General features: G+C 43.2%; 1 long non-coding RNA gene across 1 annotated transcript; it reads right to left on the bottom strand.

Moving 5' to 3' along the window:
* Nucleotides 1-1,879: 1,879 nt before the first annotated feature.
* On the bottom strand, nucleotides 1,880-26,590 carry LOC311244353. Its single transcript, XR_014620688.1, has 3 exons — nucleotides 26,181-26,590; nucleotides 5,439-5,618; nucleotides 1,880-4,066 (listed from the first exon to the last, which is right to left on the bottom strand). It is a non-coding gene; the product is annotated as an uncharacterized lncRNA (long non-coding RNA).
* Between the last annotated feature and the right edge of the window lie 65 nt (nucleotides 26,591-26,655).

Here is a 26,655-nt window from a genome sequence, read left to right as displayed (position 1 = left end):
TGTGTATTGAGCCGTACTGTATTTGTACCCATTCTGCAATCTGTTAAATAAAGTTTTCATTCATGCATTCAGTCATGATGTACCTGATTCCGTTTGCAACGAGGAGTTAGTTGCACTTGCTGGCTGCTGGTTGACTGTCCGCAGTGCCAGTGGAGGAAGCGACGGGTTAATAAACACAGTACACTGGTGAAGTATTATACCATGCAGGCGCAGGTGTTTCGCCATGTTTGTTGTGCAGCCACGCGGCGTAGTGATGCGCTTGTCACAGGTGTTGCACTGCGCCATGCCGTCCTTTATCAGAGTGAAGTGAAGCCAAGCCTTTGAGCGCTTCTTGCGGTACATGTTGCGTGATGTTCTTCTTCTTCTATGGGGTTAATGGCGGGTCGCGACCGAGTGGATGTTCTTCTTCTGCGTCTATTCGAAGCCCAAACAACTCCTGCTTCCGCGTTCGAGTTTTGCGCTCTGATTGGCCACTGACTTACGGTATTACGCCCCCCTTATCTACGCCAGTTCTGCACGCCCAACTCTACTAACAAGCCTGCAGCCTGCTCGCTAGTCCTGCCTCTACTAACAGCCTGCATTATCCAATTCATATCAATCCTCTCTATATTAACGTGATTCCATCAACACAACATAAATGTTCAAAACACGACAAGACCGTTTGCATCACTTCCCACGGTTCTCGGCACTTATTCTACCGGTAATGCAGTAGTTGTTGCCACGGTCGGTATTGGGTCTTTGGGTGAATACTTCATTGGCGGGGAAGAAGAACACTGATAGCGGAGTGTGGACCGTCCCGCGAGCCCCAGAGGCTCCCCAGAGTTGTGTTGTGTTGATGGAATCACGTTAATATAGAGAGGATTGATATGAATTGGATAATGCAGGCTGTTAGTAGAGGCAGGACTAGCGAGCAGGCTGCAGGCTGTTAGTAGAGTTGGGCGTGCAGAACTGGCGTAGATAAGGGGGGGCGCAATACCGTAGGTCAGTGGCCAATCAGAGCGCAAAACTAAAACGCGGAAGCAGGAGTTGTTTGGGCTTCGAATAGACGGCTTCTTCTATGGGGTTAATGGCGGGTCGCGACCGAGTGATGTTCTTCTTCTTCTATGGGGTTAATGGCGGGTCGCGACCGAGTGATGTTCTTCTTCTTCTATGGGGTTAATGGCGGGTCGCGACCAAGTGTTGTTCTTCTTCTTCTATGGGGTTAATGGCGGGTCACGACAGTCTGTTTTAAAGTGTCGTTTTACTAGCGGAGCACGGGCGGAGTAATACAGGCAGAGGAAACAACAAACTAGTGCGGGCATTTAGGAACCAAAAAATAATAAGAATCCAAATTCAAACATCTTCTTAACGGTTGCAGAACCGGACGTTAGGAACCGGTTCTCGGTGCCCAACCCTACCTACGGCGTCTTCTTCTGCTTCTATGCGGTCAATGGCGGGTCGCAACCACAGAAAGGCGCGTACCGCCACCTACTGTACAACCCAGCAACTGGAGCGGAGATAAGGGAAGAACCCGGCAAAGAAAAGAAAACAATAAAGAAACCAACAAACTAAACAAAAATACCCAACCCTAACATCACCACCCTATACAAACCTACTAAAATTAAATTAAAACCTAAAACACAAACAAAATGAAAAGAAATTCAATTCAAATCCTACCGTCATCTACCTCGTCCTTTTATCATATTTGTCCCATCAGTCCTGTTCGCTTAAGAAATCTACTCAAACACTTCCTATCCCTGTCGGGTGAGGAAATTAATCAAAGCGCTTGCGCTGCACACACAGGAAACGGAAATGCTGCAATAATAATAACATGAATTATTAATAAGAAAATTGTTGGACCAAATCTTTAATTTTTTTACATGAAATATAAAACACCACATGACAACACACAATACAATAATAATAATAATAATAATAGACACGACTTCACAGGACAATAATAACACTAACAATAAAAACAATAGAATCACAAAAATAATATAGACATGAAAATCTAAATGTTTATTTTACTACAGACACCACAAAATACATTTCCTCCCCCACTACAGCCCTGATTATCTGATTAATAGACAGAGTTTCTAAGAAGAGAGTATATACATTATATACATTTGAGAGTATATACATTTGAGGGGGAAGAAACTGTACATTGGAGGAGGTTGGGTAGGTGGGGTGGGGGAAACTGTACATTGGAGGGGGTTGGGTTTGGACATTTACGGTGGCCAGTTTCGAATTGCAGTCTCCCGTAGGTGCTCTTTGAGAGTGATTTTGAAGGTCGGTAGGGATTCACATTCCTTTACGGCTGTGGGTAGGGCGTTCCACATTGATGTGGCATAATTGCTAAACATGTTTAGTCCCTTGTCCCCGCTGAATGAGTTAAGGCTGGTTACTATGACCACACAAATCCATTGTTTATAAAGTCTCATGTTATTATAGGTTTATTATACAATTATGCAAATAATGTACAGAGCTAAAGCAAAGTTACTCCCGGATGGTGTGCAAAGGTTTTTTTCAATACATGAAAGAAAATATGATTTGAGAGATATTTGTAAATTTACTGTTCAAAAAGCTAAGAAAGGGATTAAAAGGAGGTGTATTTCTATTGTTGGGGTTAACTTGTGGAACAATGCTGATATACAGTGAAGAATGAGTCATTCGCTTTTGGTTTTAAGAAAATGGTTTGTATAGCTATTTTTGAAGACTACAAATGTGAATAATACTTTTTTTGTTATTTTCTTTTAGAATACTGTTTGAGTCTTAATTTTGTTAAGAATATAGGACAGGCATGTATAAGCATTATGCTTCAGTCTGTACCTTTTCAGTCACTGCCAAATCAAATATTATGCCAGAGTAGAGACACTCCCCGAGTCGATCAGACCTTCCTACGCTGAGACATGGTAACTTTTGCGCACCTACCGCATAATACCTCAGAGGTGCTCAAAAGTTATGATACCACAGTGTAGGAAGGTCCGATCGCCTCAGTAGTTGTCTCTATGTATTCAGGAGACTCAGGCGCACAATATTTTAGCATGGTCATGTCTCTACTCCCCAGACAACCCAACCTACGAGCGAATCTATGAAGGGGAGCAAAATATGGCAGGAGACTTATTTAGCAAAAACCCAGTTTTAAAACAAAAGCACTCCATACATTCAGGAGGTGATCACCACTAATAAACTACAAAACCAAAAGGTCCATCATATCAAAACATAATCTAGTGATGTATAGGTATAATACAATCACATCTAGAATTTGCCCACCCAGATGGTACCAAAAAAGTGTTTGGCCCAAGGACTATAACTTTCCTCTCTCATATCATAAGTTAAAGTGAGGGGTGTCTGGGTATTGTAGAGGTCAAATGAGTCCTGGTCGTTGCATTAGCTACATCTACTGGTCGGTCAGGGTGCATGTTCGGTGGTGAGGGGATCTGGGGGAGATGGCTGAACCTACATGTGCGTTACACTCTCCCAGTGAAGACAAACACACAGGCCACAGGGAATTGGCATAATGACTAAATTAGGGAGAATGGGAGAAATAAAAACAATAATTAAATGTCCTGGTCTGGGATTTAGTGTGTCATAGCTTTCACAATGATGATAATGATGATAATCAGTAGACTTGCAGTTTGATAGCGATACTAATCTTGGGTGATATTTCAAGTTCCAGTATCGGTGATGTTAAAAAGTGTAAAACCACCACTAGATGTCACTATATACGTGTAAAACCACCACTAGATGTTTATATACGCATCTATAAACCATACCTAAAGATTATTAAATGACGGCCCCAAATATAGTGACTATAACCTTTGAAAGGTGTCTGATGCCCCTCACATTCTTAAATACAAAATAAGTAATAAAATCGCACACAGACCAGGTACAAAGACAGAAAAAGCCAACTGTCTTGATGGAATCTAATGACAGCTTTTCAATTATTCATGCAGCTTTTGTTTTAACAACCTGATCTCCAGATGAAGCTTTTCTCGCTCCAGATGAAGCTTTTCTTGCTCCAGCATGAGGTTCTCCTTCTGTAGTTTCAACACATCAATCTGCAGACTCTCTTGGAGACTCACTGAATGAACACACACACACAGGTTATCACCATCATGTACTGAAGAGAAGTCTTCTCCCTCCGCTGCCATCTAGTGGGAACTAACAGGACTAACAACCTGACCTTCTACACACAACCATTTCTGCCATGTAGTCGTTACTCACTCACTGCAGAGATCGTTACCAATTTTAGACATCTTTTAAACTCACATGTCACCTCAAACTTCAGTCATTCTAATTTTACTACGGGGTGCACCATCTCCTCATTATATAGGGTGTCTCTGGTAATATTTGTTATTATACAAATAATAATAAATAGCCTAACTGACTGTTAACACTTTGATCGCCGGGGTTAAATTCATAATTTACCATCCCTCGCCAGCCCTATTTAACATGGAGAAGTTCCCCTTCTTTGCAGGGCTATAGCTTTTTAAATTGTATTGCTAAATTGACATTACTATATGGCCCATTCAACGTCCTATATCAATTGTTCAGGGTGTAGCAACATTATACTTTTTCATTCACATATTCATACTAAAATACGGTCTAAAGTATAAGTATGTTTTTATCGTTTTCTGCAGCTTTCTCCAGAACTTGATTTATAGCCCCAAATGAATTATATTGATGATGAAATACAGTTTGATAGGAATCTGTGAGAGATAAAAAATGTCAACTGGACGTGCTTCTAGGAGTTACTAAGTATGATCTGATGTTGACCGGATGGGCGGGGGGTCGTTTATAATTCCGTGGCCAACGTTATATCATTCATCTAGTGTGGGTGATATGATCATTAGAACAGTTAGTAAAGAACACGTTGAAAAATAACGCTGGATCTTACCGTATCTTCCTCGCGCCGTTGGACGATGAGCGTGGAACTGAAATATTCCTATTATGGGATGTAGAAATATCCGATCCATTTCCAGGTTGTATAATAGTATATACACGTCCAAATCATGTTGTTTATCGAGTTATTTGCAATCGATCGATATCCAGTGTGTCAAGATGGAGTCTCGCTAACGATAGCGAGTGCCCGGACGAAATATGGGTGAGCACCACTTCATCCGCATCACTTCCTGTTTGGGCGATCGGCTCTCTTGAACCGTTGGAGAGTTGAGAGGGGCTCACCAGTACATATAATGTCTCCGGGGGAGAAATATGATTTCGATCACAGATTTTTGAAATATTGATATCAAAGACGCTGTCCAGCGTCTTCGGCAGAATAAGCATGGCGGGGAAAGACGCTGCCCAGCGTCTTCGGCGATTAAAGTGTTAATCTTAATTGTTTGTTGGTGTTGGTACTGTATTATTAGGACCTACTGTAATGTGCACATTAAACCACTGAACAAACATGGGTTGATTAAAAAAAAGGAAAGGTTGTATTTAAAGAACCATACCAGTCTGTAGGCGGCATGGTGGTGTAGGGGTTAACAGTGTCGCCTCACAGCAAGAAGGTCCCGGGTCCGGTTCCAGCTTGGGGACCAGGGTGCCGGGTTGGCAGGCACTCAGGTGGGGTATCTCCTGGGCCTTTGTGTGTGGAGTTTGCATGTTCTCCCCGTGCTCGCAAGGGTTTCCCCCTTAAAAAGAAAAAAACATTAACATTAATTTGCCGCCTTTCGATCGCCACCACACTCAACCTATTGCGTTTTTTTTGAGCAAAATAAAGAGGCTAGATCTATGATGAACTTTGTGCTCAAAACACAATTGACTAGATAGGCGAGTCAATCTATGAAAAAAAAGCACTTAACCCAAAGAAAATTGATACAAAAGGTTTTTCGATGGATTCCGATAGTATTGGGCGTTCTAAATAACATACTAAAAGTCGACCAAAATCGACCCCCCCGAAAGCCGCCATTTCCAAGATGGCGTCCCAGATGGCGGTGGAGATATTAAAATGGCTATATCTCAAATTGAGAATATGGTGCAAAGGATTTCTCAACTGATTCTGGTACCTCTGGGCATGTTCACTAACATACTAAAAATCTAGGAAAATACACCTTCCAGAAAGGCTTAATTTTCAAGATGGCGTCCAAAATGGCGGCAGACCAAGCTTAAAATGGCTATATATCTCAATAGAAAAAAATATATAACTATGATTTTTCACTTGATTCTGGTACCTCTAGACATGCTTGTGAACATACTAAAAATCTAAAAATACACCTTCCGGAAAGGCATCATTTTCAAGATGGCGTCCAAACTGGCGCCCAGGAGCTTAAAATGACTATACAAATACAAATAGCTTACTAAAAAAGGTGTTTGCACTCTCCAGCTCTCAAGCTAGCATAGTTGAAGCCTTCTTTTTGACCATTATAGTTGTTATAGTTAGAGGTGTTTGCAATTGGTACACTGATGGACGGACGGTACAGGACTTAAGGACATTCTAGGGGTAGTCTATGGGGAGAACTCAGTAGCCCATATGATGACAGGCAAATCAGTTCAGAGAGCATTCCGTGGCCATCTTCTGGTTGACAAATGTCTTAACCGCATGATAATATCAGAAATGGTAGATGATAGTCATGAATTTGCAGCAATGGTTGAACAGTCTGAAGCAATGTATACCTCAATAGTTAAGGGTGAAATGCCATTGGAAACAGTGTTCACATCAGACCCTCATTACAATAAATGAAGAGATGGGAAAAAGGAAGATGGAACTGTGTGCTAGATCCAAAACTAGTCAGTTGTGGCTAAATTACCAACACGTTAGAAGTTGCTAGGTCACTGATAACAGCAGATCGCACAGGTTCCTGGCTTTTGCACCTACGCGCTGTTTCTGAATGCATGCCGATATTCGCTGCGGCTGGGCATTACAATTACTTGAAATCGGCACACTTTTATGTCCAAGAGATGAGTCAGCTTCACATCAACCACCCAGATGTCTTCAGACAATTTGAAAAGGGTTTTCATGTTATCCGTCGCAGCAGCCAATCATGGGCAGGCCTCAGCTCAGATCTTGTAATCGAAACAACATTGATGAGGTCATTGAAGACTACAGGATGACACATGGAAGTGGAATGACCGACAATCAGAGATCCCTTTGGACAATGTCAAAGGGGATAACATCAGAGTATAACACCGCAATGCAGGAGTTCTCAAACCAGACATACACAACATCAGAACAGCACAAGGATTCAACAGAAGCAAGGATGAAAAGGGATGCTGCTGACCTGGAGAAGATCACTTCAAAACTTGCTATATGTTCACCTTTCTCTCCAGACTCTTCTTTAAGGAATGTTGTTACAGGTGTTGTCGCTGAGGATGGAGTGAACGTGCATGATTATGACTCTGTTGGACGCAACATCATGCACAAAATGATCGGACAGCCGGCATTCACATTTTCATTTAGTAGAAAGGATAAAGCCATAACCCTTGGACAAAAATCGTCCATCAAGGTTGCTCCTGATCGAATCATTGATTCTGCACTTCTTTTTCAACGTTTCCTTATTGTCTCCCAAACTGGAGAGCTGTCATTGGAGGAGGTTATGCGTTACGAACTCAGTCCTTTCCCTCCTGCCCTCTTTGAAGCCGGAAACATCTTCCGCAAAGCTGATAAACCACAACTAGCGCACGCGATCTGTGATCATGCAAGTGATGCAATCCTAGATTCTGTACCAGAAACGGAGCATTATGTTCTTGATGGTGGTTCACTCCTTCACCGAATACAATGGAAGCACGGACAAAGCTATGGTAAAATTGCACAGTCATATGCAGACTTCACCATCCAACATTATGGCTCAGCTACAACCATTGTGTTTGATGGCTATGAGGATGGGCCATCCATTAAAGACAACACACATCAAAGAAGAGGAAACAATATTCATCCCATTGTCAACTTCACTGCTGAGACAGAGTTCTCAGGTAAGAAGGAGGAGTTCCTGTCAAGAGATCTGAATAAACAGAAACTGATCCACATGATAAGTGATGAACTGAAAGAACGGGATTGCACTGTGGTCAATTCACTTGGAGATGCTGATGTAGACATAGTAAGGGCCGCAGTGGGATCATCTCTTCTTCACACCACGACGCTGATTGGAGAAGATACTGATCTCCTCGTCTTACTTCTTTACTATGCACAGAGAGATAGCAAGGGCCTTTATTTCAGATCAGACAAGTCGAAAGCTGATGGCAGTTTTAAAGTGTACGCCATAAACCAGTTGAAAGAAGTACTCGGACAGGATGCGTGTTCTCAGTTGCTGTTCATCCATGCTGTGACTGGCTGTGACACAACTTCCCGGATCTTCGGAGTTGGCAAAAAGACAGCATTCCAAAAACTTGTAAAAGGGGATCCTGTCCTTCAGGCTTGTGCCAATGCATTCACTGTACCAAACCAGACAACAGATGTGATCGATGACCTTGGGTGCCAAGCAATGGCTGTCTTTTTTGGTGGAAAGTGCACAGATTCGCTTGCAAAAATGAGATATAACATTTTCAGCAAGAAGGTTGTCTCAGCTTCATCAACGGTAACGCCTGAACGTCTACCACCAACTGAATCTGCTACCAAATTCCACTGTCGTAGAGCATACTACCAGGTCATGGTCTGGATGGGAACAGATGATGGTATAGATGCTCTAGACTGGGGCTGGAACCTGCAGGACAATAGATTTGTCCCACTCATGTCAACAATGAATGCTGCTCCAGACAGTCTCTTGAAGGTCATTGATTGTAACTGTACCACTGCCTGCAAGACACTTCGCTGCTCATGCAGAAAATATGGACTACCTTGTACTACCGTCTGTGGACCACGTCAACTTCATGAATGTGACAATCCACATAACAAGTTTCTCCCAGAGGATCCTGAAGATGATGATGAGTAGGCCTAAAGACCACAATAAGTGGGTCATTTATTTTGTGTTCAACACCAAAGCCAGCTTTCTAGGTTGAATATAATAACCAATTTTAATTTGAGCCAAAATAAGCTACAGGCAGCCATTTTGATGATGCAAATGATGCATTCCTAGCAGATATATTTAGCTAGATATTTTGCTCGTTATTAATGTATAGAGGTGCCAGAATCAGTTTATAAATCCTTTAGAAATGTTTTCCCATTTGAGATACAGGCATTCTAAGCTCCCAGTCGTCATTTTGGACACCATTTTGAAAATTAAGCTTCTTCGGAAGGTGTATTTCCCTAAAACTTTAGTATGTTCCTAAGTATGTCTAGGGGTACTTGGGGTACCAGAATCAAATGACAAAATCATTTATATAATTTTTATATTGACATATATATAGCCATTTTAAGCTTGGCCAGCCGCAATTTTGGACGCCATCTTGAAAATGAAGCCTTTCTGGAAGGTGTATTTTCCTAGATTTTTAGTATGTTAGTGAGCATGCCCATAGGTACCAGAATCAGTTGAGAAATCCTTTGCACCATTTTCTTAATTTGAGATATAGCCATTTGAATCGCCCCGGCGCCATCTGGGACGCCATCTTGGAAATGACGGCTTTCGGAGGGGTCGATTTCGGTCGACTTTTAGTATGTTATTTAGCACGCCCAATACTACCAGAATCCATTGAAAAACCTTTTGTATCAATTTTTTTGGGGTTAAACCATTTTAGCCAGCAAAGGAATGAAGCAAAAGTGGTTACCTGTGTGTTGAACTGGTTTATTTTTTTTAAATTTAAAAAATATACTGGATTACTATTACGACTACTACTGATACATCCCTATTGGCAAACTTTATATTAAAAAATATAAAAAGAATATAATAATAATAATAATAATAATAATATATACTTTTTTTTATTAAAAAAAGTACCACAGTCTAGGTCATTAATGGGAAACAAATGTGTTGGGCAAGTTATTTAAAAAAAAGTAACTAGTTACAGTTACTTCTTCCAAAAAGTAACTAAATTACTTACTCAGTTACAAATTATAAAAGTAACTAGTTACTTCAGAAAGTAACTATTAAGTAAAATCTTGCTCAAATGTGACCCGACCTCCACCCCTCTTTAACGGAACATAAAATACATGTGCATGTTCAATTATTTATGATAAATCTGAATATTATAATGAAATGGGCACTTAATACAATACATTAACATAAACAATGTACACAAATCTAAACTATTTTAATGTTGCTGTGGGACAAAGTGAGACTAGACTCCAACAATTAATGACAGGAAGAATATATAATAAAACGAAAATACAATAACAAAATACAACAAGCCATCAGACCACAGTTTGTAAAGGAAGTCCATATGGGAAATATTGGTGATCTAAGAGATGAGATTTCAGTGCTCTTTTGAATTTCAGAAAAGAGAATTCCAAAATATGTGGAGGCAAAGAGTTCCACAACTTTGACCCTCGGTAGAGCAAACAAAACTGAGATTGGGAAGTGCGGGAAAAGGGTGGTCTAAGCAAACGGGAACTACGTGTGGGATAATTATGAATTTGGTGATTGTGGGCAATGGGCAAACATGTCATGAAAAAAAGGGGGAAGGGCTCCGTTTAAAGAACTATGCACAAATAAACCAGTCTGAAGATGATTCACTTGATATTATTATTATAATTACTATGTTTATATAGTGAATCGATCAGGGTTAGAAATTAACATTTTTTTTCAAGGGCTTTTTTTGCCCCCCTTAATTGATTTTCGGGGGCTTTTTTTTGTATTTCGGGGGCACTGAATTTTTATGATGAAAATTAACATAAGGATTATAAAACATTGTTGACACTTTTTTTTACAGTCTTCGTCCCTATGTTTGATAATGTAATGTTAATGTCTTCATATATAGGGCTCTACGCTAACCTTTTTCCCCAAGGAGCACATGTGCTCCTAAATAAAATGTTAATAAATAAAATCTAAATAAAAATTTAGGAGCACACAAAGAAATTTAGGAGCACAGTGAAAATTGTTCAAGTAACACAGAGTTTATTAACTATTTATCTCATGCATTATTATACGGTGCGTGTGCACACTATGAATTGAAAATGGGGGACCCTGATGTAAACAAGACGAAAGTCTTTCTCTGGTCTGCATCCCCTTAACTTGTGTGTATTGAGCTGTACTGTATTGTACCCATTCTGCAATCTGTTAATAAAGTTTTCAATCAATCAAACGCAAAGGATATCGGTTGTCAAGCTGCTTTTGTATGTTGTAGTGTTGTTATGATACCAACATTTTGACTTTGATACAGATAGGAAAGGTAATGGAATATATTATTAGATGACAGAACATTGAAAATTCTTTATACAATTATTTAATTCATTATGAAATAGAAATTCCGTTTTTGGGTGGAACGTTTGTTGCAAGGAGGGAGGAGGCGGGGACCGCTGCGTGTTACACACAACACGGAGAAATGGTCTAGCTGCTTCGGTGCGTCGTTAACGTTAACGTCGGAAGAAATTCCCCACTAAGCCCTAAATTCAGAGCAGAGCAGTATCCTAATGACTTTTATGCTTCAGTCGATAAGGTGTTTTGCGAATTCTGTCAACATACCGTGGGGACTGGACCCGCAAAAACACGTGCGAATATCACAAAGACGACTTCAAACTTGAAATGGTAACAACCGATGAGGTACTCAAAAAATTGACCGCCCTCCAACCTAACAAGGCCACTGGCCATGACAACATCCCCTCCAAATTCCTCAGAGACGCAGCAGCCGCCATCACCCCAGTCATCACACACATAATAAACCTCTCTATAAAACAGGGGCACGTCCCCAAGGACTTCAAAATTGCGAGAGTGACCCCTCTACACAAAAAGGGCAGCAAATTAGACCCAGGCAACTACCGCCCTGTTTCTATTCTTACCTCCATCTCGAAAGTCATGGAGAAAATAGTCTACGAACAGGTCGAAAAGTACCTGGCGGAAAAAAACCTAATCTACGAATTCCAATCTGGCTTCAGAACGTCCCACTCCACTGACACATGCCTCCTCTATTTGAACGACCACATCAAACAAGAGGTGGACGCTGGCAAATACTGCGGCATGGTCATGCTGGACCTACAAAAGGCCTTCGACACTGTCAATCACTCCATTCTAATGGACAAGCTAAAAGCAATTGGTTTTGATAGCCTATCAGTGAGCTGGATGCAATCCTACCTGGAGGGGAGAGAACAGATGGTAGAGGTAAACGGTACTCTATCCCCCCCCCTCACAGTGAGCTGTGGTGTTCCACAAGGAAGCATACTAGGACCGCTACTCTTCCTAATTTATGCAAATGACATGTCGTCAGCCTGTGACTGCAACTTGTTCCTGTTTGCGGACGACTCAGCCCTGCTGGTCTCTGACAAGAACAAATTGCAGGTTGAAAAAACCCTCAGCACGGAACTAGGCAAAATCTGCATATGGCTCGCTGATAACAAACTATCATTACACATGGGCAAAACAGAGTCCATTCTCTTCGGTTCAAATAACAAACTCAGCAAGACCGACGGCTTCTCAGTTACAGTGGGTGACAATATTGTCACAAGGAAAGACGAAATTACCTACCTGGGTTCCATCCTAGAGGCAAATCTTTCCTGTGACAAAATGGCATCCAATGTAATAAAAAAAAGTCAACCAACGAACTAGATTCTTGTACCGGATCTCCTCTCTGGTAAACAAGAATACCCTGAGGACTCTGGCAGGAGCACTCATTCAAGGGTACTATGACTATGCGTGCACCTCATGGTACCAAAGCACCTCAAAGGCGCTTAAAACAAAATTACAAACATCACAAAACAAACTGGTCAGACTACTACTTGACCTGAACCCCAGAACCCACCTCACCCCTGCCCACTTTGCCAACCTAGGATGGCTTAGAGTAGACGACAGAGTACAGCAACTTGCAATGGGCCTGGTCTACAAGATACACTATACGACCGGGGTGCCCATGTACATGTCAAAATACTTCCCAAAGGTCAGTGAATACCACAACCACTACACCAGAGGAAGCTCAACAAATCATGTTAAACCCAGATTCGGCTCAAACAAGGGACTAAACACGTTTCGCAATTATGCCACAACAATGTGGAACGCCCTACCCAAAGCTGTAAAGGAATGTGAATCCCTGCCCACATTCAAAACCGCCCTTAAAGAGCACCTACGGGAGGCTGCAATTCGAAACTGGCCACCGTAAATGCCCAAAACCCCCACCACCTCCTAATAGACAGTCTCCTCCCCACCGCATGTATATATTCCCTCCCCGCCGTATGTATATTCCCCTCCCACCCACCCACCCCCTCCTAATGTACAGTCCCCTCCCCATCATATGTATATACTCTGTCAGGATCTAGGGGTAACAGTACTGTATATTTGAATACCGCCTATGTCACAAATGTATCAGTACTAAATACCTATATGTCCCTATGCCATAAATGTCATGTATGTTATGTATGTCATAAATGTCTATATGAATTGAAAATGGGGGACCCTGATGGAAACAAGACAAACGTCTTTCTCAGGTCTGCATCCCCTTAACAATTGTATGTATTGAGCCGTACTGTATTGTACCCATTCTGCAATCTGTTAAATAAAGTTTTCATTCATTCATTCATTCACTTCAAAAGCCATGTCAGCCGGATTCCTCTCTTTCTCCTCGTCTCTCTTTTGCTCAAAATAAAAATGAATGGGCTTCATGGCTGGCTGATTTTTTTTGCGTTGTCTGATTCTGAATGTATAACTTGCCTAAGCCGGTACCGTGACTTTGTTTTCGGGCGCTACTGTGATTGGACGTTTATGCGCCTTGTGTAATGTGGGACTATTATAACAGCGGAGCTGTTTTGTAATCGTCACTCGTCTTGAGTAAATGATTTTTCCGGGTGGCGCACACACACATATTATTAGGGCCAAATACAAGGGAAATGCTCGCACTGTAGATCATATATATAATTATATATATAATTAGTAAACTGTCGGGGGCATTTTCTGCCCCCCTTAACTGATATTCGGGGGCATTTTGTCCATTTTCAAGGGCATTTTGCCCCGAGCCCCCGTTAATTTCGAACCGTGGAATCGATACAAATGAAATACCACAATAGATGTTTTGGAATTTTGATATTTATTCAACAGGCCACAACTGGGAAAAATTGAATTATGCTTTTTAAGCACTATACCACAAATAAATAACAAATCAACTTTGTAGTGCAAATAAAACTTCAGACAATTGGTAGATACAGTATACTGTACTTCCAAGTATTTTCTTCCTCGAAAAAGTAGAAAAGTGTAACAATATGAGGTGCTTTCAATGTAACTGAAAATGGCAATGTATAGCAAAACGAAGGAATCCAAATGTAAACAGGTAATACATTAAAAAAAATACATCTCCATAAAAATAAATCTCTTTCTCTGGTCACTGACAATGTGCTTATAAAATGAATATCTTCAGAGTTCATCCCAGGAGATATAAAGAGCAGAGGTTACTGACCTCAGCAGCCCTAAAGCTTAATATCTTATTATCAGCAGCCCTAAAGCTTCATATCTTATTATCAGCAGCCCTAAAGCTTCATATCTTATTCTCAGGAAACCTAAAGCTTCATATCTTATTCTCATAAGCCCTAAAGCTTCATATCTCATTCTCAGGAAACCTAAAGCTTCTTATCCTTTTCTCAGGAAACCTAAAGCTTCTTATCCTTTTATCAGGAAACCAAATATAAACAGGTAATACCATTGTTGACAATCTCATTTCAAGAGGCTGCAGCCAGCCAATACATCTAAATTAAATTATGCTTTTTAAGCACTATACCACAAATAACAAATTAACTTTGTAGTGCAAATAAAACTTCAGACAATTGGTAGATACAGTATACTGTACTTCAAGTATTTTCTTCCTCGAAAAAGTAGAACAGTGTAACAATATGAGGTGTTTTCAATGTAACTGAAAAGTGCAATGTATAGCAAAACGAAGGAATCCAAATGTAAACAGGTAATAAATTAAAAAATAAATCTCCATAAAAATAAATCTCTTTCTCTGGCCATTGTTGACAATCTCACTTCAAGAGGCTGCAGCCAGCCAATACATCTAAATTAAATTATGCTCTTTAAGCAATTTACCAAAAATGTAAGATACCCTATCTAGCTATCCATTCACCCCTTCTCGTCATTGAACCAGTGGTTGTATCTCAAAACCAAAAGCTTGTCAAACTTCTGGTCAGATAGCCTGTTCCTCAGTGGAGTCAAGACTAGCTTCCCCAAGCTAAAAAGTCTCTCTACTGGGGCACTGGATGGAGTGGCTGCATTATGCCGGAGTGAAATCTTCTTTATCAGTGCAAATCCATTAAGAGAGTCTATCCCTTGTTCTCCTGATTTGAAATAATCTGCAACTTGACTTTCTGCAGTATCAGAGGTGTCATCCTCATCGGAAAAAGAACTCATCCTCTATGGCAGAGTCTGTGCTGAGGTGGCGTGTTGGTGGGATGGTACCTGCTTGCTGGTCTTCTTCTTGGACAATTTTCCAAAACTCTGCCAGCAGACTTGCCTTGGCCTTGTCCTTCCTATTCTGTGTCCGCAGCCAACGTAGTTTGAACTTGGGCAAAGTCACAGCAGCCAAGACAGCATCCTCGCTTTCCAGCACCTCTGCAAATTTTGTTTTGACTGCCTGAAATGATACATAAGGATGCAAAGTCTATATTATATTATCTGCATCTATCCCTATCCAGATAGAGATACTATTATGAACATATTTATAGATATTTAATTTTACATTAACCTATATTAATTTCCCTATATGCCTATACATTCTATTTATTTACAACAAGGCTTTGAAGGTCCATCATCTCATCTGTAGTCATAATGATTCATAACTGTAAAGGCTAGAATAGAATAGTTATCTTTTCCCATTCATATAATAAAATAAATGTATTGGGTAATTTGTTGAAGATCTAAAATAAATTAAAGTTCTTACTGTGACAATTGCCTCTGGAAGGTCAATTAGGGTGTGCAGGCCACTCTTCAGTTGCAGGGTCTTGGATATCAATGTCTCCAGCATGGGTAGGAGTGTGCCATGGAAACAATGATCTTCTCCCTGAAGAATGTCTAAGGCAACTGTAAGTGGCTTCATGACCGTACAGTACTCATTAATGAACTGGTGTTCTCGTTCTGAGATGGCTGTCAATCCAAACTTGGACGAGATGGTGTTCAGCTCAACTATAGGAATCCCAGATATACGAGCCAGGGCATCATAGAATTCCATCTTGTGGTGCATGGGACTAACAGCTTCTTGGAAATGACATCATGCACAGTCTCTGCAGCCACCGTTGACCGACTTGCCTTATTCCACAACCCTGTGCATTTTGTGGTAGCACTTCTGTAAACATGTTTTGTTCCAGGTGTTGACAGTAACCACTTGTCAATCAGTGCATGACACCAGGTTCAGGGTGTGTGACGCACACCTCTGATGTGGCGGCAACGTGATCACAGTATCGTCTTCATCACCACCATGGTCTGGTCTACAAGATACACTACACGACCAAGGTGTAGAGCATTGTGCTAGTCTGATACACAAGCTTGAGACGTGACGGCCGACTCAGGAAGTAAACACCGGTCAGGTTAGCAGCATATAGCACTAGACTGTATCGTATCGTCCCTGTAAGATACTTGTATTAAATACCCATCTACGCCCACCTGCCTACCTCTCGTTCTTTCTACATGGTGTCAGACGTTGTGGACACAGTAGTCAACCCGCGTCCGAAAGTGAAAAGCGAAGGTTTAGGAGGTAGCCTATAACTAGGATATATAACGCGCGAGGAATAACGCGTGAGGACTCACGTTCAGCATGGCGGAAGGATTCCGCAAACCAGGCCCACTCGTGTTTGACAGCCACGCCGCGGAGAATTGGAGAATATTCTAGCAAGAGTATGATATATTCATTGCTGCCGCACACTGACAAGCCGCCTCGCTCTCAAGCCTTCATCTTGCTAAACCTGGCTGGCTCGGAAGCCATAGAACGGGAACGGGCATTCGTATATGGACCAGCCCTGTACGATGGAGACGACGAGCAGGGAGAAGAAATAGTCCCCGCCCAATCAAGAGAAGACCCGGAGTGTTTGAAGAGGAAATTCCGTGAGTTATGTAATCCACAAACAAACGTCACTATGGAAAGGCACAAGTTTAATACAAGGAGCCAGAAACAAGATGAGACTATTGAAGCCTATGTCAGTGATTTAAAAATCAAAGCAAAGAGCTGTCAATTCGGAGATTTGCGCGAAGAGCTAATCAAAGATAGACTTGTGTGTGGCATTAGGGATGCCCCGATCGATCGGCCAGCGATCGGTATCGGCCGATATTGAGTATAAATATGAGATCGGGGAATTCCGATAATGAGTCATATTCGCCGATCGCGGAAACTGATCAAGTGGATATCTCACTCGCTTGTCTCAGACGCACAGGACCTGCAAACTGCTCCTCCTCCCTAGCCCCGCCCGCACCTGTGTAGAGTTTGTAAACACAGAGGAGACGGCTCCTCTGCTGAGTCTAGATAGTGCATTCGACCTGAGCTAACGTTAGCTACCTAGCTATCATTACTGTTTAAACAAAATTACCCAGTCAACTATTCACTTTTAGTAGGCATTGTCTAACGGTATTTAGCCGGCTAGCTACTGAAGTACTGATAGCTCCGGATATCAACAAATGCCCCAGGAAGTCTAGTAGTCCATGTTGATATCTCCGTTAGCTTGCGTTAGTTCACAGTTCAAAATGAAATGTCCGATTTAACTAAATAGTTGTCTTAACGTCATCTAGCCGGCTAGCAGTAGCTACAGATAGCTCCTGATATCAATGTCTTATAACATTGATTGAATGCGTATTCGAGCTGAGGGCTTGCTGAATGTGACAGTAGTAACGTTATACCAATAGGGCCCAGCTGCAGCGCCTGAGAATCCTTTTTGGAGCTGGAGGCTACTAGAGTACACAGACAGTGGCGCGGTTTGCAGATAGCGAGCATTTTGACTTGTTGCGTGGTGGCGATGTCTCGCAGATAATACAAGTACAAGTCTAATTATATAATATATATATTTTTTATATAAAAAAAAAATTATATAAAATAATTTTTAATTTCTTTTTAATCAAAAACGATCGGTATCGGATCGGTATCGGCCGATATGGCTCACGACGATCGGTGATCGGTATCGGTGGCAAAAAACGTGATCGGGGCATCCCTATGTGGCATAATAAATGATGGCATGAGGAAGCTACTACTCTGTGACAGCAAACTAACTTTAACCAAGGCAGTGGAGACATGTCAGATCCACGAAATGACAGAACAACACACTAGGACACTGGCTGCACCAAAGCAAAGCACAACCAATGTAGATAGCCTACAGCACAGAATAAAAGAACGTGTTTACAAGAGGAAGCCAAATACAGAGCACTCAACTCGGTCCATAGCCAGCTGCAGCAACTGTGGAGGCAGCCATGAGCCCAGACAAGAAAGGTGCCCTGCATTCGGCAAACAGTGTCACGGATGTGAGAAAATGAATCATTTCAAGCAGTACTGCAAATCCACTCCAGGGAGTCAGAGACAATCCACAGCACCAATACAGAAAAAAGCACGCTGTGAACCAGGTTGACAGAACAATATCGTCAGGCGACAGCGACGATTCGTTCTACTGTGATGGAGTCACAGTAGTGACAAACAGTCAATACTGTGGGATCACCAGCGACACAAAAGAGTGAAATATTCTGCAGAGTCCAGGTCCACGGAATCCCTGTCGAGCTCAAAGTGGACACCGGAGCCAAGTGCAACGTGATATCTCGCAAAACGTTCAACCAAGTGAAATACAAAGAGAGAGTGGATCGCTCCAGGACAGCGAGGCTGGTTGCCTACGGAGGAAATTAAATACACACATTGGGGACAGCAACCCTAGCATGCTACATCCCTAGCATGCTACATAACAGATAAGTCCCACTCCCTACAGTTCCACGTGGTGCAACAAGACGTCCAGACGCTGCTGGGTTTACAAGACAGCCTTAGCATGGGACTGGTCACACTCAGTAAGGAGATACACCAGCTACAACTGACAGACGAGGAAAACTTTTCACACAAGATGTTCTCGGAATATTCAGACCTCTTCAAGGATGAGGTGGGTAGGCTCCCCTACACCTACTCCATGAAAATCGACCGAGAGGCCACGCCTGTCGTCAGGCCAGCACGCCGGATCCCAGTCGCTATGCGAGAGAAGGTTAAGATGGAACTGGACAGAATGGCAAGCACAGGCATCATAACACCAGTCTCAGAACCCACTGAGTGGGTATCTTCAATGGTAGCAACCCACAAGAAGAACTCAGACGACATACGCCTCTGCATTGATCCACGAGACCTAAACAAGGCGCTCAAACGCCCACATCACCCAATGCGCACTGTGGAGGAAGTAGCAGCGCACATGCCAAACTCAACCGTGTTCTCAACACTGGACGCCAAGAACTCTTTTTGGAAAGTACCGCTGGATCACAAATCATCGCTACTCACCACATTCAGCTCGCCATTCGGACGATTCCGTTTCCTCAGAATGCCCTTTGGCATAAGCAGCGCCAGTGAAGTCTTCCAACACACAATGGAGCAAATCTTCGCAGGATACCCCTGTGCAGTGATAGTCGATGACATTATCGTTGGAGGAAGCAGCGAGAAAGAGCATGATGAAAATCTCAAGAAAGTCCTCGACAGAGCATGTGAAGTCAACTTACGGCTCAACTCCAAGAAATGCAGGTTCAGACTGAAAGAAGTTGGCTACGTTGGACACCTGTTCACAAGTCAGGGTCTTAAGCCAGACCCATCAAAGACGCAAGCGATCAGCGAGCTGCCTGCACCAGAAGATGTAACGGCTCTGCAGCGATTCCTCGGCATGGTAAACTACTTGGCCAGGTTTGTCCCAAACTTCAGTGAAATCTCAGCCCCCTTGCGACACCTAACGCACCATGACACGGAATGGTGTTGGTACAAGCAGCACCAAGACGCATTTGATGCGCTGAAACAATGTCTCTCAAACCCACCCACGCTGATGTACTACGACGTCCGCAAGCCTGTCACACTCACGTGCGACGCTTCCCAGTATGGCCTAGGCGCGGCGTGTCTACAGGACGGTGTCCCAGTCGCTTATGCATCCCGCACCTTGACGGAGACGGAGAGGCGATACGCACAGATCGAGAAGGAGCTTCTCGCAGTAGTGTTCGCGTGCTCCAAGTTTAATGACTACGTATTAGGGGTGGGAATCACCAGTTTCATCATGATACGATACGATATCGATTCTTTGGACAACGATACGATATTTGCCGATATCACAAAGTCTCTCACGATACAATACGATACGATTAGATTCAGGTGCCTGCGATCGATATGAGATGATATCATATGCCCATTTAACACAATCAGTAACATTTAGATCAACAAAAAAAAAGGTAATGAAAATATCATTTGACATTTGTATTTTTGAGCTCTTCCAGACATTTAAAGGAAAATCAATCTATTGTTTTTAATACAAATAGACCTCCTGTTCACTGTAAAGTGCCACGTTTTTATATATTGAGCTTTAAACTTTAAGCTAAATTTTTTGGAACTCAAAACTCACAACCTCCCTCTCCCAAACCGTTCCTACAACAATTTGTTGATGTTGCATGATCATGTATAGGCCTACATTTATTATGTATTATATTGTTTATGTTTAAATAACATTTAAACATCAAACTCCTCTGACCTCATCTGGTCTTTCCAAAGACGCGCGCACACACACACACACAGAAAGGGAGAATGCTATGCTGTAACATCTACACACACGGAGCTACTGCTGTTGTTCTTGGGCGGATATGAGACTCGCCACAGGATTTTCAAAATAAGAGTATCGATATGAATCGATCTTATTACATCGCATCGATCCGATTCGATTGTTGATAATTACATCGATGTATCGATCTGGATCGATGTATCGTCCCACCCCTACTACGTATACGGAAAGCACATCCTAATCGAAACAGATCATCAACCGCTGGTCACCATCCTGTCAAAGCCCCTACACACGGCTCCAGCCAGAGTGCAGCGTATGATGCTTAGACTCCAAAGGTACGATTTTGAGCTGAGGTACAAGAAGGGGAAGGACATGTATCTCGCGGACACGTTGTCACGTGCTCCCAGACAAACCACAGACCGGCTTAGTGGTGAAAAGACAGACTTTGAGGTCATGGCAGTGAGACACATTTCCTCATCACGTCTGAACGAGCTCAAGGAACACACAGAAAGGGACCCAACCCTGCAGAAAATATGCAACATCATCAACCACGGATGGCCTGCGAGGGAGTCGACGCTGCCGGCAGGGGCTCGCCAATACTTTGCATTCAGAGATGAGCTCACAATCGACGATGGCGTCATCATGAAGGGCTCAAGAGCCGTCATTCCCAAAATCACTGCAAATGGACTACATCACAATCCTGCACAGAGGCCACCCTGGCACAGAGTCGACCAAGCGCAGGGCGAGGGACATTGTGTTTTGGCCTGCCATGGTGAAGGATATCGAGGAGAAAACGGCATCATGCCACGTCTGCAACAGCACAAAACAACACCAACAAAGGGAGCCACTCAAGCTGCATCCCATTCCAGACCTACCGTGGTCAACCGTGGTGACCGACATCTTCGAGTGGAATGGACGTCACCACCTAGTGCTGGTCGACTCATACTCAGGTTGGTTCGAGGTGGACCTGCTGCGTGACATCACATCCAACACAGTGATAACAAAACTGAAAAGACACTTCGCTGTGCATGGAGCCCCACACAAAGTAATATCGGACAACGGGGGCCAGTACACAAGCCAGCGCTTCAAGGAGTTCGCCTCGGCCTGGGACTTCGACCATGTGACCAGTAGCCCGGAGTTCCCGCAGGCGAATGGACTAGCAGAGAGAGCTGTGCGCAAAGCAACTCATGGAGAGGTCCAGATGGGACGGAACAGACGTCTTCCTAAATCTGCTCAACCTCCGTAACGTTCCACGTGACCAGTCACTTGGGTCACCGGCTGAGCGGCTCATGTCAAGACAGACACGTACCACCCTACCCATCTGCAAGACACTACTGGTTCCTAAGGCGAAGGACAACAAGATGATCAAAGCACAGCTCGAGAAGAAACGCAGCATTCAGAAGTCGTGCTATGACAGATCAAGCAGGCCCCTCCAGCCACTCGCCCAGGGACATGTAGTGAGGTTACAGACTCCACGTGGATTCGACCGGATGGGCACAATCAAGAGCATCTGTAAGGAACCAAGGTCCTACGTCGTGGAGTCAGAAGGAGGAGAGTACAGAAGGAATCGGAGACACCTTCTTCCCGTCTCGGAACCGGTGACCTCAGCGACCCCTGCGACCCCGATATCACTCTCCAACCTCCGACTGGCCAACCCGAAGGCAACAGTCACCCTGTCACCGAGAAGGCAGACGCTCAACAACACGCCCAGATACAAGAGACTGTTCAAAAGACTAACCCGCACACTCAGTCTCCGTACATCTCACGGGCAGGCCGCGTCTGCAGGCCAAACAGCAGATATATGTAGTGTTTGTCACAGAAAAAAAAAAAAAAAAAAAAGAAGGAGTAATGATGTTCATACCTGTTGTGTATTACCACTTGAAGTACAGTTAACCTGTGGTTTGTTCAAATAGCCACATGCTAGATATTAATAGTAATCACTTCATGGCGTAATTTGTTATAGCCTACTAGCCTGTAGAGCATTGTTAGTATTTACATTAGAGCACAACTTAAGAGGAAGGATGTAGAGCATTGTGCTAGTCTGATACACAAGCTTGAGACGTGACGGCCCCCGTACTCAGGGAGCAAAATTAACTTTTTGACTCACCGGCCAGTGGCGGGTAGATGGGAAGAATCTACCCCGCCAAGCATATTTCTTACCTGCCAAATTTCTTTTTAAATAAAATATATATTATATAATCATACTTGTAGTTGTATTATCTGCGAGACATCGCCACCACGCAATAAGTCAAAATGCTCGCTATCTGCAAACAGCTCCACTGTCTGTGTGTATAGTATACTTGAGTAGCCTCCAGCTCCAGCAAGGATTCTCCGGCGCTGCAGCTAGACCCTATATTCAGCTAGACCCTACATTCAGCATGCAAGGATTCTCCGGCGATGCAGCTGGACCCTATTGGTATAATGTTACGGTTCTTTGGTCAAATCACATTCAACATGCCCTCAGCTAGAATACGCATTGAATCAATGTTATAAGACATTGATATCAGGAGCTATCTGTAGCTACTGCTAGCCCGCTAGATAACATTAAGACAATTTAGTTTACTGGGACATATAGATCTAACGTGAGCTAGCTAACGTAAGCTAGCTAACGAGGGAACGGAGGTATTATGCACTCGAGTCGACTATTGCTGGAGCATTTGTTGATATCAGCAGCTAGCCAGCTAGATACCGTTAGACAATGCCTCGTCATGTATTAAACTAAAAGTGAATAGTTGACTGGGTCATTGTTTAAACAGTAACGGTAGCTCATGGAGGTCCGCTCTTCTAGACTAGAGCAGACTGGTCTGCCTCTGTGTTGTTACGAGGCAGAAGCCCTTAGCCAATAGTATCCCGCTGCAGGGCTGGGCGGATATGACTCGTTGCCACGTTTTTTTTCAAAATAAGAGTATCATACGAACCGAATGTTGCTAACTGCCGGAGCCATCGATATTATGACTGGAGATGCGCTTGGGGCGGAAATGAGACCTGCACAGATTTTCAAAATAAGAGTATCGTTATGAACTTGATTGATTGATTACACGCCACACGGCCGGCAGACCTCTCAGTGGGAGGCGCCAAACGTAAAAACTAAGGCCCCGTCCACACGAACGCTGGGTTTAATGTAACCGTGATTGTATGTGCGCAGTTGCACTGTTCGGCCACACACAACCGGGGATTTGCTACACTGCAACCGCGGTCTTTTGAAACCGGTGGCCAGGGTGGAGTTGTGCGGTTTTGCAGTTGCGTGTGGGCATAGCAACCGAGGTTATTCCCAGTGTTTACAGCAGAGCTGTCGCAATTATTCCCCATGTTCACGGCAGACCGCGGGGTAGAGAGATTAGAGCAGAGCCAACTACACCAGTGTTTACAGCAGAGCTGTCCCAAGTAGCGTTATATGAAAATGATTGTAACAAACTTTTGTTCAAAACGTATCGTCTGTGTTGAAGAGTGTTGTGATCGACTGATGTCTGTTGACGCTCAGAGTAAACATGTAGCTGCAGCTAAACTAAACTCATGTGTTGTCAAGTTATTGTTATAACTTATAAGGAACCCAGTCCAGACTGCATCCCCTTAACAATTGTTTGTATTGAGCCGTATTGTATTGTACCCATTCTGCAATCTGTTAAATAACGTTTACATCCATTTCATATCGGTAACGTTACTTCTTCTTCTTCAGTTAATTAATGGCAGATTGCGACCCAACAGGAAGTTTAGTGAGCGTTCAGTCTTTTCTGATTGGTTGAAATGGCCTTCATGTCTGAACAACATCGCCGCCTACTGCTTTGGCATTGTATTACATTGTACTAAATGTATCGGTTGCTGGGTTCCAGCTCTGCCTGTGAGTACGCAGTTATACACGGTTGTCCACCTGTGTTCACCGTGTGGACGGAGTTTTATTTTTTCAAACTTCGGTCATATTAAATCCAAACTCTCGTGTGGACAGGGCCTAAGTGTCAATGGCGGGTGGCGCTCTCTAGTTTCGGTCCCTGCCCGTACTACTCTGACGTCACTCAGGAAGTAAACACCGGTCAGGTTAGCAGCATATAGCACTAGACTGTATCGTATCGTCCCTGTAAGATACTTGTATTAAATACCCATCTACGCCCACCTGCCTACCTCTCGTTCTTTCTACACAAGGTACCCATGTACATGTCAAAATACTTCCCAAAGGTCAGTGAATACCACGATCACAACACCAGAGGGAGCTCCACAAATCATGTTAAACCCAGATTCGGCTCAAACAAGGGACTAAACACGTTTCGCAATTATGCCACATCAATGTGGAACGCCCTACCCACAGCTGTAAAGGAATGTGGATCACTACCCACTTTCAAAACCTCTCTCAAGGGACACCTACGGGAGACTGCAATTCGAAACTGGCCCCTACAAATGTCTTAACCCAGTTGTACAGTAAATTACCAAGTATGGCTTTGTCAGTATTCCAATGTACAGTGTACAGTGTCCCCCCCCCCCACCCACCAACCCCACCCCACCCAACCTCCTCCAATGTACAGTCTCTACGTCAAATGTATATACTCTCTTTTCTGGACACTTTTTGTATCACAAACAGTACTGTATTTGCAAATCTGATATGTCATAAATGTATAGATGTAGCAGTACTGTCTATCTGTATGTCATCTGTATGTCATATATGTTATGATGAATTGAAAATGGGGGACCCTGATGTAAACAAGACGAGTCTCTCTGGTCTGCATCCCCTTAACAATTGTATGTATTGAGCTGTACTGTACCCATTCTGCAATCTGTTAATAAACTTTTCAATCAATCAATCAAACCATCATCAAAAACAACACGGGTCTGCAAGGCTTCACTGATGTCAGTAAACGTCACCTCATCCTCGTCATCCCGCTCCACTGGCTGATGCATTTTGAAGGCCTTTACAAAATTTGAGCCATTATCTGTGACTGTTGTGGTGATTTTGAATGATATCCCATATGAGGAGTAGATATGGTCAAGTTCCTTTGCAATTTTGTCGTATGTATGGCGTCCCTTGAACCTCCTGCATGCCAGGGCTGCCATAACTAGCTTCATGCTTTGCGGATTTATCCAATGCGCCGTTACGCCTAGATAGCCGAACGGTTAAGCTTAGGCCCTCTTTCGAACTGGTTAAGGTTAGAGTTTGGAATCAGGGCTGGTGGTCTAAAATGTTCAATCAATCAATCAAAGCGGGGAACATAGAACCCGGGGAACATAGGACCCGGGGAACATAGAACCCGGGGAACATAGGACCCGGCGGGGAACATAGAACCCGGGGAACATAGAACCCGGGGAACATAGACATGCTCCCGCTCTTGTTACATACATGCAGTCCATATGTCTGCTGTTGTAGACACATATTCTAACTTCTCAAACGTTTGTTTGAGCTCCACATTCATTTGAGTATATTGGGCTTCTATATAGTTCGAAAACGTCTTTCTACACGGTAGGGCTACTCCTCCTCTGACCGGTATATTGGCAACTAGTGCCCTGAATGAGTCCGACTCACCCGTAGATAATGGCAGCATATCCTCCACGACATACCTGGCTACCCGTTTGTTCAGTTCGGTCCGAGACAAAACGTGTGGTGGTGGATTCCATGGTGGATCCTTAAAATCAAGCTTCAGTTGCTTAGGTTTTGTGGCACTGTCTCCTTCTCCCTCGGAGGTCTTCTTAGCCACCAATTTCGTGGAAGCATGCGACTTTGAAATATGTTTGAGTAAGTTTGAATTACTCGACACCGACGTGGATAAGTACTTTTGCCCAGGGCATAATGTGCATTTCACGATTACACTCGTTCCTTTAATTTCATGGAGGGAAAAGTAATTGCTATACTTCCATTTAGAGAATGCTACTTGTTTTGGTGCAGTTGGGCTCGCCATACCCGTCTCTCGTTGACTGTGACTCGCTTGTCTTGTTGTTAAGTTCTAAGTTGTGTGTGAACATGCTTTTGAAGACCCGCCCGCCCGCCCCAACTCTTCTTC

This window comes from Notolepis coatsorum (assembly GCF_963971535.1).
Source record: "Notolepis coatsorum genome assembly, chromosome: 17".
In the NCBI taxonomy this organism is placed as follows: domain Eukaryota; kingdom Metazoa; phylum Chordata; class Actinopteri; order Aulopiformes; family Paralepididae; genus Notolepis; species Notolepis coatsorum.
This window is presented reverse-complemented; position numbering and strand designations above follow the sequence as displayed.